Raw genomic sequence first — 17,689 nt, forward strand, 5'->3', positions numbered from 1 at the left:
AAAAAAACACACAAAAATGACAAAAAAAACACATAAAATGACGAAAAACAAAAATTTACAAAAATACACATAAAAACACACAAAAACATTAAAAACTAAATATTGCATTAAAATGTGTTACATGCTGAATGCACACTGCAAAATTAGAAAAAAATCTCTGCAAAAGCTTCATTAAAATCATGTTACAGTTGGTCGAGGTGGTTTAAACCTTTGCTGAGAAAGAGTTGACGCGCTAAATGAGACATGGAAACTTCTGGGAAAGCCAAAACTTTAGAGGGAAGCTGACAGCAGGGCTCTCCGGCGCTTTCGTGGACTCCAGAGGGTTAAGAAAATTTCATCTTTTGTCTCAAAAGTTGCTCCAAAGGGACCCTTGGAAGCTGCCATAACCAGAATTCTTCTGCTTAATGCCCAATTTACATACACTTACACATATAAACAACTGTGGTTGACAAAATTATCTGCAATTGAAAATTAAGTCAACCTTGTGATTTACTTCCATTTAACCCAGGGGTGTGCAACCTTTAGAAAAAATGTCGGAATGGAGCCGTTAGCCTTATTTTGAGCCTCACAATGAAGATAAAACAACATACTCTAACGTCTAAATTAGCCTACCAGCATTACTAATGGGCCATAATGAGCATTTATTAACATGATTTCGTAAGAAATATCTCAGGAGATTTGGAATCATAAGCTCGCCTAGCTAGAAAAACTCACAACTCGACTTGAAGTTGACAAAATTTAGAGGTTAATATAGCTGCACATTTGACAGCAACAGTTGAATCCAAATTCCAATGGGTGATGCCAATGATGAATAAAAATAAAAATGTAAAGAAAACAGTAATTAATCTTGTAAAATTATTTTGTCACAGCCACAGCGAGCCACTGCAGACGGTCTGAAGAGCCACATGTGTCTCAGGTTGCCTTCGGCCGATTTAACCTAATTAAAGACCCGTTGTTATACAGTTTTTCCAGTATAGAAACAGAACTACTTTCCAAACTAAGGGCGAAGAAAGGGCACTATAATATGTCTTATTTCTCCTTAACCCTCTGGAGTCCATCTATTTATCGAAAATACATGTTTTATTTACAGTAATAACTTTATTCATAAATGATATGTAGACAAGCTGAGAAAGCCAGTTGAAAGTTCAATCATAAGAGCTTTCACAGTGTGACATTTATGTTTCTAGACCTAAAAAAAAATCTAAAAAATGGTACATTTCCATAGACACCTGTGTCTTTTGTTTGTATTTTCGGTTCCTGGCAGCTTCATACTTTGTTAATTAAAATAAAATGACAAATCTGACTGATAGCCAAGTTTGTGTTTAGAGAAAAAAAGGAGCCATGCATGTGATGTAAGGACAGACTGAAAGATGCTAAACAGACAGAAATGAATGCACAGGAAGTTGACAAATTTGGACCAAAATCTCCTGGACAAATATACAGTCCTTCCATATTGTTATTCAAATAAACAAGCAACGCAAAGTAATCCTTACTGTCTGGTTGAGGATGTTTTCAGTTTTTCTCTATAAAATGGAAGCTATAAAGCCACTTGTGTCAATTAAGAAGTGCATACTCTTGGGTATTTCTGCTCTACTTATTCGTGTGGCAGTACAGTGGCTTAGTGTGGCTCTGTCACCTCTAAACAGAAGGTCTCAGGGTTCGGCTCCTGGCTTTCTAGACATTTGATTATGCATGTCAGGACAGCATTTATGTGACCACCCCACATACACACACATTTCAAAGATACAAGTGGTGGACTGGAGACTCCTTATCATGATTCAAAAACATTTAACTAACAAAATAACTTAACATTGGTCTCAGTTTCAGGGATTTTTTTCCTTCTTCCCCCACTGAGCCGACTTGAATCTACTGTTCAATGATGTGTAATAATAATAAACAATAATGCATGGTCTACTTCTCCTTGCATAAGGAATAGAGGGGGAGATGGACTTAAGCTGCAGCAGGGAGCGAAGGAACATCAGAGGCCTCGGGGTAACAACCACCTAATTGAATGCATTTTACTTCGCTACTTTCCACAAAAACTAAAAAGGAAAAGAGGTTGAGGAATAGATGGGAGAGATAAAAATGAATAAAAAGAGTTTTTACCTGAATGATGCAAAGGCCATTTCAGAACACTCCCTGTAAGGACAGGAACAAAAGATGTACACTGTAAAGTCTATTATGCCTCAAACTGATTAAAGTAGGAAAATGTTTACTGCACGTCCTGACATTTATTTTAAAAGACATTTCAACTCCAACATTTGACTTCGTCACCCTAGTTTAACATCAGTCAGACAGTGAATCAGACATTCAAGAATATCCCTAAGGTGAATCTTCTGAGTGACCATCCAGGGGGACATTTCAGATGTCTGCAAGGTTTCTAAAATAAAACAATCCCATTAGCTGAGTAAACAACCAAATAATTTTTACAACACACAATCACATTGTTGTTTCACATTGTTTCTTTTCTTCATCAACTTTGCTCATTTCTCCCCCGAATCATAATGACTAAAAATACAGCTTTCTATAAGTCTGCATCCTCCGCTTTTATATTTGTTTTATTGGCCATGTGGCTTAAGGGCATTTTACTGCGAGAGAAACAGCTAGATCACATTTGGAAAACAAATAGAGTGTGCTGAACATGTTTTTCTGCATTTATGCCAGCGTACATTTGTGTTCACATGTTGTGCATCTGTGTTTTGTTAACCCAGCATTCCAAGCGCAGTTAAAGGACAGGTCCATTACTTTTTTTCCTTTGTGTTTATAATATTCTTTAGTGTTGCAGTGTGTTTGTTGTGTATTCAAATCCAAACATTCACACAAACTAACAGATTAAGGCAGCAGTAGACCATCAACTCTGTTCTGACAGGTACAATTAAATTGTTTAAAGGCACCAGACTCCATTGACAAAAACAGCTACTTTTACCTTGCAGAACATGGTAGTGGCTGGTATTTTTGGTAACTTTCAGATTCAAATTAATGTGATTTCCAAGCTGACATTGACTCAACTAGTTCTAGCATTCAAAAACTCTACAAAGCACTTTTTTTAGTTGCAACAACCTCTCTTTATAGCTCGCTGTCGGTTGGTCAGTCTACAAAAAAATCCCACCCATTAGAAGCCACAGTTTGCACCCCAGCCACTTAAATTTGCCATCGAGGTCAAGTGTTTGTGAGGTTTTGTGTGAATGCATGAACAAGTGGATGAATGCGTGCAAATGGTTGCAGCTTTATATTTCTGTATTTGTGCTTGTTTTTCTATTCAAACAATGCATTTGATGACTTCTTGTAGTCACTCAAAGGGACAAACTTGTATGACAATATTGCTGCTCAGCTCTACAAAGCATTTTAGCCACTTTTAGCTAGCTGTTTTAGTTATACAGCTCCATGATTCTGCTTAAGCCAATTTGCAGCATCAATAAGATGCAGTTTTCAGCAAAAAACTCTGGGAATATATGTAGTGAACTAAAAAAAACTAGGTATTTTTTTCTGGAGTTGATTAAAAACCAAAACAGAGTGAAAGAGAGACTAATATTTAAGTAAAATGTGTCAGTTGCCTTGAAACGTGGCTCCAATACAATGATAATGTTGTTCCATCTCTTATTTTTTGGGCATTTTGTAGCTTTACTGACAGGAGAGATATTGAGAGTGAAAAGGGGAGACAGAGGGAAATGGCTCCTAGCCGCATTTGAACCCGGGCCATACAAGGAATGGGCCTCTGTGGTATGCGCTCTACCAGGTGTGCCAACGGGAACGCCCCATGTTGTTCCATCTCAACGAAAATCCACCGGGAGTGCTTAAAAAACGGCACGTCTTGCTTGCACCACAGTGTTTACCTTTTGTCCGACAGTGTTTACTTGCTGATTTGATTGTTTTCGTCGATATTTGCTCTTCTACCATGGGTAAGTAGGCTTTGTAGTTAAATGTCTTTTGTGTTTTTTGTGTGATTTAACTTGTATTTATTGTTGTTTCATACCTTTTATGCTATAGCCTGTGTACTTCTATTTACTGCCTAAATTACAGTTATAAGCTAGGTGAATGAAAGCTTTGTTTCTGTGTTTTAGTTAACAAAAGCATTTAGCTGTAATGTTGATCTAGTGACGTGAAATACGACCCGGAGTCTGCTCATGGTGTTTTATTTTGAAAAACGACCGGATTCGCTCTGCAATTTCTGTCTGACTTCCTGTCAGAACGATCAACATTCTGTCCAGCTAAACGCGTGCTTCTCGAGCGTCAAAAATTGAACCCGGCGTCGAGATGTGTCCGGGGCGCGTCTCAAACGGAGCACTACGGAGCCGGTGGAGGTTGATACATTGACTATAATTGCTGCGTATTACTCTCGATGACGTAACGCTCACGCAGTAAATTTTGGTCACATTTCTGCTGGATGTGTAGAAATTAAATTGTTGGATAAAACATGATAAAGGCAATAATGCTAGGGTTGTGTTTACATCTTGACATAGCCTGTGTGATGTTACTCACTAATGTAAGAACTCCAGCCAGAAATCTTTGGCAGCCATCAGTTGCTGACTGGTAGCTATCTAACTATCCTGATTCCAGTTCAAAAAGCCCCAAAAACCCACAGCCTTCTGCTAGTGTTTTTAGTTTCCCTACCTTGTTTCCCCCCCCCATATTTTCACTGTTATTGTTTTTATCTTACACTTGACTCTATAGCACTTTTGTCTAAAATGTAAAGTGCGTTATAGATAAAGCATCAAAAATGCAAACTAATTCACAATTGCGCCACTAGGTGTGCCCATTACCAGTGGTAGGTCCAAGTCCTTCTCCCCACAGTGTTTAAGCATCATTAAAACAATGACAAACATCACAAGAGTGCCGTATGCAACTAAGTGTGACTAAGAGAGTGACTTTAGGCACAATATGCTCAGTGCATTTATTTCTGTGCACATTGTTATGTATTCAAATTGGACCAAAACAAAAGTTTCTGACAATATCCAGACATATGAGTTATTCTATTTAAACAGCATGAATAGCTCATGAGACAGTTTACTGTTATATATATTTTTTAAAGCAAGTAAATCTAAAATTTTGTTTTTCCCAGTGTACAGACAACTTACTGAATAAAGACCTTGTAACCACATATCAAACTGAACATTTTTTGTATACCTTTACAGCCTCAGTAATCTCTGCAACTGAGTCTTATGCAATATTGTCTGCAACAGTGAAAAATAACACATTCATGTCATATATATTTAAAATCATTATCCCATCACAGATTCCCACGTTGTGGATGATATCTGTCCGTGAGAAGGTGCCGACAGAAGTTGCCCTAGGAAATCGACGTAATCACACACAAATGGTGCAGAGCTGTCTCCAATTTCACACACATTGTCGCTGCTCACGGCTACTCTTGTCTGACCTCTGACCCCTGCAGCAACCAGACACTGGTTGTTGTGGTACAATTCTATGGCAACAACACTCAAACCAAATCAAAAGCAGATATCCTCTTTTAACAAGTCATGAACGATGTTATTAATTTACGACCTGATTACACAATACTGGTGTAGTGAGAGTCATGCATCTAGTTTTTCTCTCTCATAAATGTAATGTTTTCAATGTATTTGCCTGAAAACCCACTAATAAAATCTCAAATTTCCCAATAGTAAGCCTGAGAGGATATGAGAAAGATATATAAAAGCACAAAAAGGAAAAATGCCTAAAACTTCTTTCCCCCAATTCTCTTCTCCCACTTTCCGGCTCTTTGCACACACAAAAAAAGAAAATCACAACAAATAAAGGGAAAGCAGAACGAGGGGTAAACAAACTGACTACTGGTGAAACTGCCACTTGTTAAAAGAGCTTAAGCTGGCAAATTAGTTTTGGGGTCAGACCCGGACTCTGTTCCATTGTCTGCCATGACACCAGTTCGTCATGCTTCTGCAGAGAAAATCAAATAAAACAATAGCAGCGTAACAGGAAAGATCAGTTGATGTTTTAGTAAATCCTCGTGATGGCCATTGTAGGAGTCATGGCTGGTAGTCATGAGAGTGTTTAGTAAAGGAAGTGACTCAGAGAGATGTCCAACTGTGTGCTGCTCACACAAGGTCTTAGTTATCACACTCAGTTAGACAGTAAAAAGAAGGAAAAAAGGAGGTTTTAAGGAGAAACTGGACACATTAATATCTCTAAGCCCTCTAAGGTTCAGTTCACACTAGAAAATCTGCCTTTTTCACTGTTAGAAACTGTTTTGTCTTGCTATCTTATTTTGAATGTCATCTTAGAATCCAGCAACCAAGACAATGAACTGAAGAAAAACATGGGAAAAGCAAGTGAAAAGCATTGATGCAATACTGTTAGTTTTAGAAAAACTTAAAACTGTAATAACCAATAACTCTGTCTTTCACTGCAACCGTTTTTAATGTTTTTAATGTGTTTTGTTTATGCTGTTTGTAGGGTTGTCAAAAGTATCGATACTCAAAAAAGTATCGATACTAAAACGTTGTATCCAGATACGATACTCATTTTCAAAAGTATCGAGTATCTGAAGCTTGTTATCACAGTTGCAGTTTGTTTTTGTTTTGTTTTTTATTATAAATATTCAACCTGTGGTTGTTAATTTTTACATGTTGCATTTTTCTTGTTAATAAAAATATTACTGTTAAATTTTGGGGTCTTTGTTTTTATCCTTGTGGTATCGAAAATGGTATCGAGTATGGAATATTTTCCTGAGTATCGGTATCGAGTTGAAATTTTTAGTATCGTGACAACCCTAGCTGTTTGTTCTTCATTGTGTTTTCTCTGTACTCTCAACATCATTGTAAATGAGGGGTTGCCTTCAATGATTCCTTGAGAAATAAAAAATAAATAAATGCGTAAAAAGCTGCAGCTGCAGATAAAAGTCTAAACAATTTCAACTTTGGAAATATGCATGTTCACAGTTCTGTTGGGGTAAGCTAAATAGAAACACACACACACACACACACACACAGAAGCATACATACACCTCATTCAGTTATTCATGCACCCCTTAACCTACCGCCCCCACACACACATACACACAGCCTTCTGTTCCTCCGCCGTTTACTGTGTGCACGTCCAGTGGCAGGCCCGAGTCTGTAATTGCTGCCTCTGTGGCATGGACAGACAGGCGGACTGGGGATTGGAGATGACACGCACCCATTATTAGTGGACCAAGTGCTGTTTTTGCAATTACAGAGGGTTTGGCTGAGCACACTGAATCAGACTCTGGGATTCTCTATTCAGGAGCCATTTAAACTCCAACTGGCTGCACAGCTTCTGTTGGCCCTGGCCTAAACAGCGCTGGGCTGGGCCTCTCTTTGAGCCCGAAAATCAGTTGGAAAAGATAAGAGAACCACGTCTTCACTTTTTGAAATGTCTGAATCCAGAGTCCTACAATCCAAATGCTTTTTTTTGTGTTTTTTTTGCAGAGGCAGCACCCAGGTGGCCAAGAGGTGCAGGGTAAACAAAGTGGTGAAAAGGCTGCCAGGCTGTTGAGCGTGGACAGCCTGAAGGCAGAGCAGAAAGAAAAAAAAGAGCTAAACTGAACATCTTCACCATCCATCAGATCTCTTTAAGGTGCGGCACATTGTCAATAAATAGTGATTCAACAACCAGTCCACTAGGACAGTGCCAAGCAGAGTGCTTGGGGTTTTGCTTTCTTGTCGATAGTTTTATGAGAAGATCAATACCAATCTTGTATATGATGCTACAGCCTGGAGACTGTTAGCTTAGCATAAAGACAGACACAGCTAGCCTACCAGCACGTCTAAAGTATTGGTCGTGGTAACCTAATATTTTCTGTCTCTGATGGATTTTTTTTGACAATGATGGAAAAATCTGAAGATGTCCTACATTTTGACAAATTAGAAAACTGAGAAAAAACTATGGTAACTTTAAGTAATTCACAACCCTGTCCAGTTGGTAGCATGTGCATATTAATTAGCTACTGTGTAGTCTTGTCGTTATGTGCATGACCTTGTTGTCTTTACTTCATCTATCACACTCTGAACACAGGAGAGTTGTTGGAATATACCATACTCAGAGCATAATGTTAATCTGTGTAAAACATAATTAAGATGTCTGCTTCCAGTTTGTATGCTATACTATGCTATGCCAATTGTCTCCTGGCTCTGTTTCATATCGTTTTTGAAAAGTATTTCAAAGAAAACAATGGTTCTCATATGATTGTTGCTTTCTTACAAATAAAATAGAGATAGAAATAAAGTTTGCAGATCGTCTATCTGATAGAATGCACTGGGATGTTCCTGAACATTCAAACAAAAGTTTAAACACAGACTAATCAAGTAGTCTAAAACTAGTCTAAAACCAAGAAAACACTTGGAAAACACAATTTGATACATTTACAATATTGTGTATATTGTAAGAGCCAATTGAAATCCTAAATGTCCATTGAAGTCGCCCAGTGAGGAATGTACTTAACGTGTGATGTAATATTTGATGTAAAGGACTGTGGTCTCAGAGAATCATTATTTGGCATTGCTTGTAATTATCTTCATGTACACGTATGATTCATTGAGTTAGCTGGAATTATGCTGCAGCATTCAATTATAGCATGCAAGGTCACTTTAGATTTAGTCTGAAGCATTTGTGCTAGCTGGCTATCTTGATAGTAAGCTAACACTAGGTTCAGAAGAAAACCAGACTGACTGTAGAACCCAACCGCTATTTCAGAAAGAGGAGATGGTAAGAGGCAGAGAACGCTAGAACTAGCAGCTAAACGAGTTCAGATTAGGTCCGCAACACACCACCCCATCAGCTGAAACAACATATGTCAATATGTAATCTGAATGTGTATATTAACAAAACAATAATGGTAACACTTTATATTAAGGTACACATATTCAACATGAATTAGTTGCTTATTAGCATGCAAATAATCAACATATTGGCTCTAAATTAGTCATTAAGTAGTTATTAATGCCTTATTCTGCATGGCCTTATTATACAACTAGTAAGACATTAACTAAGAGTTTTCCCTCAATAACCTCAGAATTATTTCTTATTAGTAGTAAGTAAGGAAGTTGTTGTATATGAGTTACGATCTTAATATGCTTTATAATATGGACTTTATTAGGTGGTAGTTATGTAGGAACAGAACATTTTCATTTACTGTTATTAAGGGAGAATAATTATTCTATTGGTACTACCACCTTATAAAGTCCATACAAAGTAAAGCATATTAAAATCAAAACTCATATACAAAAACTTCCTTACTTACAACTAATTTATATAAAAACGTAGTTATAAGATCTATGTAACTAATTTATATAAAAACGTAGTTATAAGATCGTAACTCATATACAACTTCCTTACTTACTACTATAGCAATAATTCTGAGGTTATTGAGGGAAAACTCTTAGTTAATGGTTTACTGGTTGTATAATAAGGCCATGCAGAATAAGGCATTAATACGTACTTAATAATGACCAATAATGAGCCAATATGTTACTAATTTGCATGCTAATAAGCAATTAATTAATGTTGAATACATGTACCTGAAAGTGTTACCATAATATTAATTGTTAATATATTTAACCAACTAGATTTTTTGTTGCAACATTTAATAGAGTAATTGTTGTACACATCCTTTGCACAAACTGGATTGAAAGTGGATTGCACTTAGAAGTATGAAATGTCTTGAAGGCATCGCAAAAAATATTCCTGCCAAAATACAGTAGAATATAAAGTAATCAGTAAACAAGCAGCTGAACAATCAGCACACATACTGTGCAGCTGTGTATTCTCAGGTAGAGGAGTTCCCAGGAAGTCTAGACATACATATTAGTTCTGCCCAGCAGGTCAGTAAGAGAGGGGGGCTGACTCGGAGCCAGCCAGCCGCTCAGGCATGAGGAGGGTTTCAACCAAGCTGAGTCCATGCGGCGGTCCGGCGCTGGGGCTGAGGTTGTGGTTGTTGTGCCGGCAGCCAGTGGCTGCTGCGTACCTGCAATCTCCCTGATGATAATGCAACATGGCAGCCCCGAGGGCAGAGCCCATACAACTTTCTCAGCCCTCTCAGAGTAATTGGTGACCCCTGAACCTGCCCTTCGTAGAAAGGGAGGAAAGGGAGGGGAAAGGGGAGACAAGGGGAGGAGGGGGGGGGACAGGACAAGGGATAGTCAACAGAGACACTGGAAAAATGGAGACAGGGTCATAAAGAGGAAGGGAAGACAGGAGGCAGGAGAAGGAAAAATCAAGGAGACGCGAGCTCGGAGGAAAAGGTTAATCTCTTTTACTGTGGATAGTTTGAAAGTTCAACAGAGACAGAAAAAGTCTGCAGCCCAGTCGCGTCCATCACACATTGGGGGCAAAAGGGGAGACCCTTCATCTCCAGTCTGTCCTCTAAGTAGATGTTCTGTCAAACTGTGTTTGAAATTGCAAGTAGTGTTTTCTCTATTGTTTATAAGTATGATAAAGAGGACCACTTGATGTTTAAAATTAAATTGGTCAGGATAGATATTGGGCATTTAACAAACAACCTTTTGTCTGTGAGCCAAATATAAAATATTGTTCACTCTTTCAAGATGTGATATATTCTCTTATAGGTTATTGTTTGTATGAAAGGCTACTTGTTATTCTTCAATGTATTTTGTTCATAGCCTTTAAACACTTGAGTTTTACATTTTGTATTATACAGCTGTGTTGCCTTTCAAACATTTCAAACCACTGCATTTGCGTAATTCTATCCAGTTATACACACTTTTAACCTCACTACCGTGTTGAGGTTTCAGAAGCAACTTCTGCAGCACAAGAACTATGCTCTATTCTGTACAGTCCTTTGGTTAGGGAAAGTTTGTGGTTTTGGGTCAAACAAGAAAAGTAAACACATACACATGGACATTTTGAATATTTAAACTAGACTATAAACTTTCCCTAACCCTTACCAAGAGCGTTGAGTCACCTAATGCTACAATCAGGTCATAATTGCTATAATTACCAGTTTCCAAAATAGTGTGTACATCAGCATCCAGGACTTGTTTGTTTAAACGTTTTTGCTCTTGTGTACAAGAAGTATGTAAATAGTTTTTTAGGAAAGACAAAAAAAATAATGCCAGTGCACACACAGACCTTATGGACAGGCAGTAGCAACACGCCATTGTTGGATGAGTAAGAAAAAGATGAATTACATCAACTGAACACCAAATAGCATTAATTTCAATCATTTCAAAGCACTGACTAGCTGACTTGAAAGCTACAATTAAACACATCACCACAGATTTCAGTATGCAGTGCAGCCATATGGTACAGTGATGCTCTTTGTCCTTTGAGCTTTTATAGAAAGCTATCTATTCTTTACCCGAGATGCTCCATGTTCCCCATCTCTATCTTTATCTTTGGGCAGTACATATTAGTCTGTTCTACTGCATTCATCGCTCCGGCCCTGTCTGTGTTGGTTTTCCTATGCAGTATGAATCCATTTGTCTCCACTGACGGAAAATAATTGCAAAGCAAACAAATCATCTCTGCCACATTGAGCAGGCCTCTACTCCTGGGGCATAGCAGCTAGATAGCTACAGGAATGAAAGACAGACAGACACAGAGAGGAAAAGAGAGAGAAAGGAGGGAGAGGAAAAGAGAAGGATGGAGAGCAAAGTGGTTTGGCATTTGCATTATATGCGCAGAGTGTTAAAATGGGTTATGTTAGAGAAACTGATGCAGTGAGATTGAAAGTGACTACACAGTGCATTGGGGAAGCCAGAGAGAGAGAGAGAGAGCGAGAGAGAAAGAGAGAGAGAGCGAGAGAGAGAGAGAGAGAGAGAGAGAGAGGCAGAAACCTCAGTAGAAGACTGCCAGATGGAAACTCACTCCAGGAACATAAGGAGGAGACATCTGGGAACACGCTGCCTTGGAAAGAAGATAATTATAGCTATGATTCAAAAATGGCCTTTTTGAAAAGAAAACCTTCAAATGCATCATAACTGTTCATGTCGTTCAGACTACAGATCACATTGATAAGGCAATGGAATGCCTGGGAAATAAAGATGTTGCTGAAGTTGTAAGAGAGAATATAGCAAAGTGTGTTTAACATACAGTATTGTGCAAAAGTGTTTTTAAAAAAACGCCTAGAAGAATTTATGCTGGTTTCAAGGCTTTCAAGTATGGTCACACCAAATATTATTTTGTTTTAGATTTTTCTTCTGTTCACTCATAAACTCACATTTTGTTAATTGATGAAAATAAAATATTAACATTTCTACTTTTAAAAACATTCTTATTTACAGCATTGCCTAAAAAAAAAAACTTGCCTAAAACTTTTGCAAAGTACTGTATATCTACAAATCCAGGAGTCAGTCAGTCAGTCAGTCAGTCAGTCTGTCTGTCTGTCTGTCTGTCTGTCTGTCTGTCTGTCTGTCTGTCTGTCTGTCTGTCTGTCTGTCTGTCTGTCTGTCTGTCTGTCTGTCTGTCTGTCTGTCTGTCTGTCTGTCTGTCTGTCTGTCTGTCTGTCTGTCTGTCTGTCTGTCTGTCTGTCTGTCTGTCTGTCTGTCTGTCTGTCTGTCTGTCTGTCTGTCTGTCTGTCTGTCTGTCTGTCTGTGTGTGTGTGTGTGTGTGTGTGTTAAGATTCTCGACAACCATTCATCTGATCAATGTCACATGTGGAAGGTGTGTTGATGACCCGAGGTGGGTGAGGGGGGAGCATGGAAAAGGGTGACTTCTTAATATCACGTCCCCTTTAAATCTTATTTATTTGTGAAGTTGAGTTTTATTGAGATCAGTCATGTGTAGAAGCTGTGGCTCAGTTGGTAGAGTGGTTACCCACCGACTGGAGGGTTGGTGGTTCGATCCCTGACCATGGCAGCCTACATGTTGAAGTATCCTTGAGCAAGATACTGAACCCCAAATTGCTCCTGATGCTGCGTTCATCGGTGAGAATGAATTCCCAATGGTGGCAGGTGGCACCGTTTAGGGTAACCTCTGCCACCAGTATGAATGTGTGTTTGAATGGGTGAATGAGCGCAGTCTGTAGTGTAAAGCACTTTGAGTGGTCGCAAAGCGACTAGAAACTGCACTATATAAGTGCAGGTCCATTTACCATTTACCATTAGAGAGATACTTGAGAGAACAATCACCATATTCATACCGATTCTGCTTGGGTAAGGCCAAGAGCAACCTCCCACACAATAAATGTTGTAGGGAAAATGCTACATACAAGAGGAGCAGGAAAGGATCTTCCTTTTGCTTCTGTGTTACAATTGTGATTTAAGAATAGTAACCAACTGCCAACTGCTATAAATACATATATATTTGCATATTTTTTTAAATGTCAAATTTTTAAGAAATCTATTAGCTCAACCTTTCTATCACTGATTACTGAGACAAAGTTTAAGTACATTGAGGATGTTAAGGGATAACTTATTTCCAAGAAGAAAAAAACATTGAAAAGTTTAAATAGTTGCTACTATCATTTTAACAGCAGGTTCTGAATATATATAAAGACATACAGAGACCATGTGTGTTGATTTGTTGTATACTAAGTTACAATATAACAGCCAGCTTGCAGCGTGGAACTACAAGGAATGACATAATTTGACCTAATACAAATAAGACATCGCTACAGCTAGCAATTAAAGGCCCTGAAAACTTGATTTTAAATCCCAGTTTTCACCACTTTTGATAGTACCTTGTACAAGAAGGTTGAGTTAAAACACTGATGATCACTGACTGTTCAGAGAGAATCGTCACTAGAATCTAAAATCGTGCAACATGGGACATCCTGCACAAACCCACCATTTTAACCCTCGGGAGTCACCGAAAGCACCAGGGCATTACTTCTTAATAACGTCATGACGTAAAAAACGAAGCAACGTCGAGCCCTGGCGTCAAATTCCCTCTAATGTACTGGCTTGAAAGTCCATACCAGTTTTTGTTTGATGATGATAGGCCAAGTAAAACCGTAGATAAGGTCAAATATAGTCAGAATAAAAATATAGAACTTGATCCTCATTTAACTCTTATATGTTATATTTGCAACCGGGGTTAAGAAAAATGAAAATAATCTTCAAAATCAGATTTTATGGGTTTTTTGGGTTCAAAATGTTGATCCAGTAAGTCAAAGTGAGAAAATAATGATCAGCTAATTGAGGTGGGGTTGTGCTGGGAAAAAAACGAAACCAACATGGCATGGTAAACATTTTTACAAGTGATATAAACATGTAGAATGAAAAGTTTTTGTTTTTTTTAAATACAGCCCAAGACTCCAAAAGGGTTAATTAGCCAAGCTACCCTGAATAACTGCTGCAATTTTTATTAATCACGTGATCCAGATTTAAAAAACTATGCCATATACTACATACACTACACTATACAATTGATGAAGTACAGACGATGGATGGAAGGATTCAGTGTGTCACATTGGAGATGATGTGACGACAGGAACTTGAGGCTATTATTACCCAATGTGTTCCAGATATAAAAGGGATAACAGGAGTTGCAGCAAAGTTTTTCATTTATTAAATGTGTGTGCTGATCACTGTGTTGTGTGTATGGGATACCTTGGAGATTATAAGACGACGGGTAGTAGCACAGATATCCATAACTGCATGTTCTGCATGTATCCAGGCTTCAACTCCCTATAAAACAGGTTAAAAGTTCAGAAAATGTGAGTATTTATCGAGTTATACATCAGAAGATAAGGTTTTGCCATTCTCCTCTTTATGACTCTAATTACTTCCAGCATTGCTTTTCAAAGATTTGAGGTTCAAAAGGCAAAGATTTCCACAGTTTGGCTTTCACATTATGATTATGGTAACACATAAAAACAGTCATGCTACTGCTACAGACCAAAACTTAATGTAGGCTTTAAAATAGACACTACAAGGGTTGAAGCATCAAATAGTTAATCTCTCAGTTTATAACATTTATGGTTTACATAAAACTTTGTGGGATGTATGAGGAACATTTTCACATCCAACATGAGACGTTTATTAGCACTAATGAAATGTCCAACAGTTATTGGTGCTGCCCACATTATGTGTGTTAGATTTATTTTCGTTCAATGGTACATGGTCTCATAATGAGGATGTTTCTCCGCCTACTGCAGACTTGCATTAAGCTCATCATCATAAAACCCGCTGTGAGCGTATATGACCAGTCAACGGGGTCAATAACTACTTTAGCTTCCTTGTTAACTGCATGGATTGCATAATATAGACAATACTATAAGACCATATAGTGCAGCTAATTATGCGATGGATTATGGATATGAATCGTGCTCTGGCTTAATACACTTCCATATAATAGTTCAGGCACAGGTCAGTGTGCTTCCAAACAGATAGCAGATGGACTGCAGGGTTAGGAGAGGTTGCACGCAACCCGGCCCCCCAGCAGATATTATCGATAGACTGCTGTGCATCCTCTGCTCCAGCTGTGACAATTGGGTAAGCTGTAGGATGCAGGTGGTGCAGATGGATTATGTTGGATAGACCTAAATAAGCAGACACTGCAGACTAGTGCAACCATGGATTAATTCCATGGCTGCCATGACATGACCATGTATGGTCTCTTAGTTGTATGCTTAATCATTTGCTTTGTATATATTTTAAGTGTTCTTTTGCCTTATGTGCATCCCATTAGTCTTAAGTAGTGCTCAGTGCTGATTTGTTGGTCTAGGTCGGTTTATTACAGGATCTGAAAATATAAATAGTTTGGATTCTGTACACATTATTGCTGCCTGTTTTGACTGCTATGCCTTTTTTTGTATTGGAAAGTAAATATCATGGTTTTTATTTGATACATAAAAAAGCCACCCTGGACTCAAACACAGCAGTTTGTGCCAAATGCAGGAAAACCACCTTAAAAAGCTTTGTAATTAATGAATTAAAAAAAAAATAGAATATTGTGGAAAAGTTCAATATTTTTGTCAAGTATTTCTGACTCAAGTCAAACTCATATTATACAGATTCATAACACATAGTGAAATATTTCAGGCCTGTATTTCTTGTAATTTTGATGATTCTGGCTTAGAGATAATGAAAACCCAAATCTCAGTGTCTCAGAAAATTAGAATATTACATCAGATAAAAAAAGGATATTTTAAATATGCTTCTGAAAAGTATCTTCATTTTTATACATCAATATTTGGTTTGGCTCCTTTTGCATGAATTACTGCATTAATACTTGGTGGCATGGAGGAGATCAGCCTACAGCACCATGTTGCTTTTATAGCAGCCTTCAGCTCATCTGGTGTCTCTCACCTTCCTCTTGACAACAGCCCATAGACTCCTATGGGGTTCAGGTCAGCCCAGTTTGCTGGCCAGTCCAGCCCAGTAACACCATGGTCATTGAAGCAGCTTTTGGTACCTTTGCCAGTGTGGGCAGGTGCCAAGTCCTGCTGGAAGATGAAAGCAGCATCTCCAAAGAGCTTGTGGAAGCATGAAGACTCTAAAATGTCCTGCTAGATGGCTGCTATGTTGACTGTGGACTTCAGAAAACACAGTGGACCAACAGCAGCAGAGGACATGGCCCCAAACCACCACTGACCCAGGACCATCATATTCAACTTCTTCACGATATTCTAATTTTCTGAGACACTGAGTTTTGGGTTTTCATTATCTCTAAGCCAGAATCATCAAAATTACAAGAGAAACTGGCTTGAAATATTTCACTCATTGTGTAATGAATATAATATACGAGTTTCACTTTCTGAAATGATTGACAAAAACTATTGAACTTTTTCATGATATTCTATTTTTTTAGATGTACCTGTATGATGGCTGCATTCTATTTCGCTCTACCAGTTACACGGCCAAGGTATTCTGCATGCTGACTCACTGACCTGTCTTGCTGGTACAGCTAAATGGAAATGAGCACTCATTAACACTACTAGTTACACCTGAGCATTTACTACTGTACTATGACAAGGCAAAAATTGTCTGCTGTGAGAAATAAGTTGACTAACTAGCAGCTAAAGGCTGTTCACCAGGCCAAGATATAACACAACTGCCAAATACTGGATGTATTCACACTTTGTCACACTGTTAATGGTAAAATCGCCTACATCCTCAGTTGATCAGATCATGTGACTTTACCCCTTTAAGATAATGGCCTATGTCAAGTGTGTGACGTAAGCGGATTTATTATGCCAAAGTCAAAATAAAATGTGACTTAGGCAATTTTTTGAACATGCCTTTGTGACTGAAGCAAGGTATGGTAACACTTTATTTTGAAGGTGTCTACATAAGAGTGACATGAGTGTGTCATAAACATGACATGGAATGTGTCATGAACATTAATGACACTTTGAAGTAACATTAATGCTCATGATACTTGTCATGTCATGTTTCTGACAGGCTTGTGTGACTCTTATGTAGACACCTTCAAAATAAAGTGTTACCATATCTTGCTTAAGTCACAAAGGCATGTTCAAAAAATTGCCTAAGTCATCTATTTCTCTTAAGTTACATAATTTACACACAGTGTTATTACTATGCCAATAGCCATCCTTTGTTACATCCTTTTTGAGTGAAATCATCAATAAATGTCATATGTTACACTTTTGGTGAAGTTTTTTGCGTTTCCTGCAAAACTTGGAAAAAATGAGTTAGGCGATTATTTTAACAGGGTGACGAAATGCTACTGCAGTTTTCAGTGGTGGAATGTAACTAAGTACATTTACTCAAGTACTGTACTTAAGTACAATTTTGAGGTATTTGTACTTTACTTGAGTATTTTTATTTTATGTAACTTTATACTTATA

At 38.0% G+C, this 17,689-nt stretch overlaps 1 long non-coding RNA gene across 2 annotated transcripts in view; it reads right to left on the reverse strand.

Annotated features, from left to right (window-relative positions):
• Positions 1–17,689, reverse strand: part of LOC131992977 (uncharacterized) — a 49,102-nt gene that overhangs the window by 30,440 nt on the left and 973 nt on the right. For both annotated transcript variants that reach the window (XR_009396277.1, XR_009396260.1), the window contains exons 2-3: positions 14,487–14,564; positions 2,107–2,139 (exon numbers count right to left, since the gene is read on the reverse strand). This is a non-coding gene — a long non-coding RNA (uncharacterized LOC131992977). The remainder of the gene's footprint in view (positions 1–2,106; positions 2,140–14,486; positions 14,565–17,689) is intronic.

The sequence above is a fragment of the Centropristis striata genome, chromosome 1 (assembly GCF_030273125.1).
Source record: "Centropristis striata isolate RG_2023a ecotype Rhode Island chromosome 1, C.striata_1.0, whole genome shotgun sequence".
Classification (NCBI taxonomy): Eukaryota; Metazoa; Chordata; class Actinopteri; order Perciformes; family Serranidae; genus Centropristis; species Centropristis striata.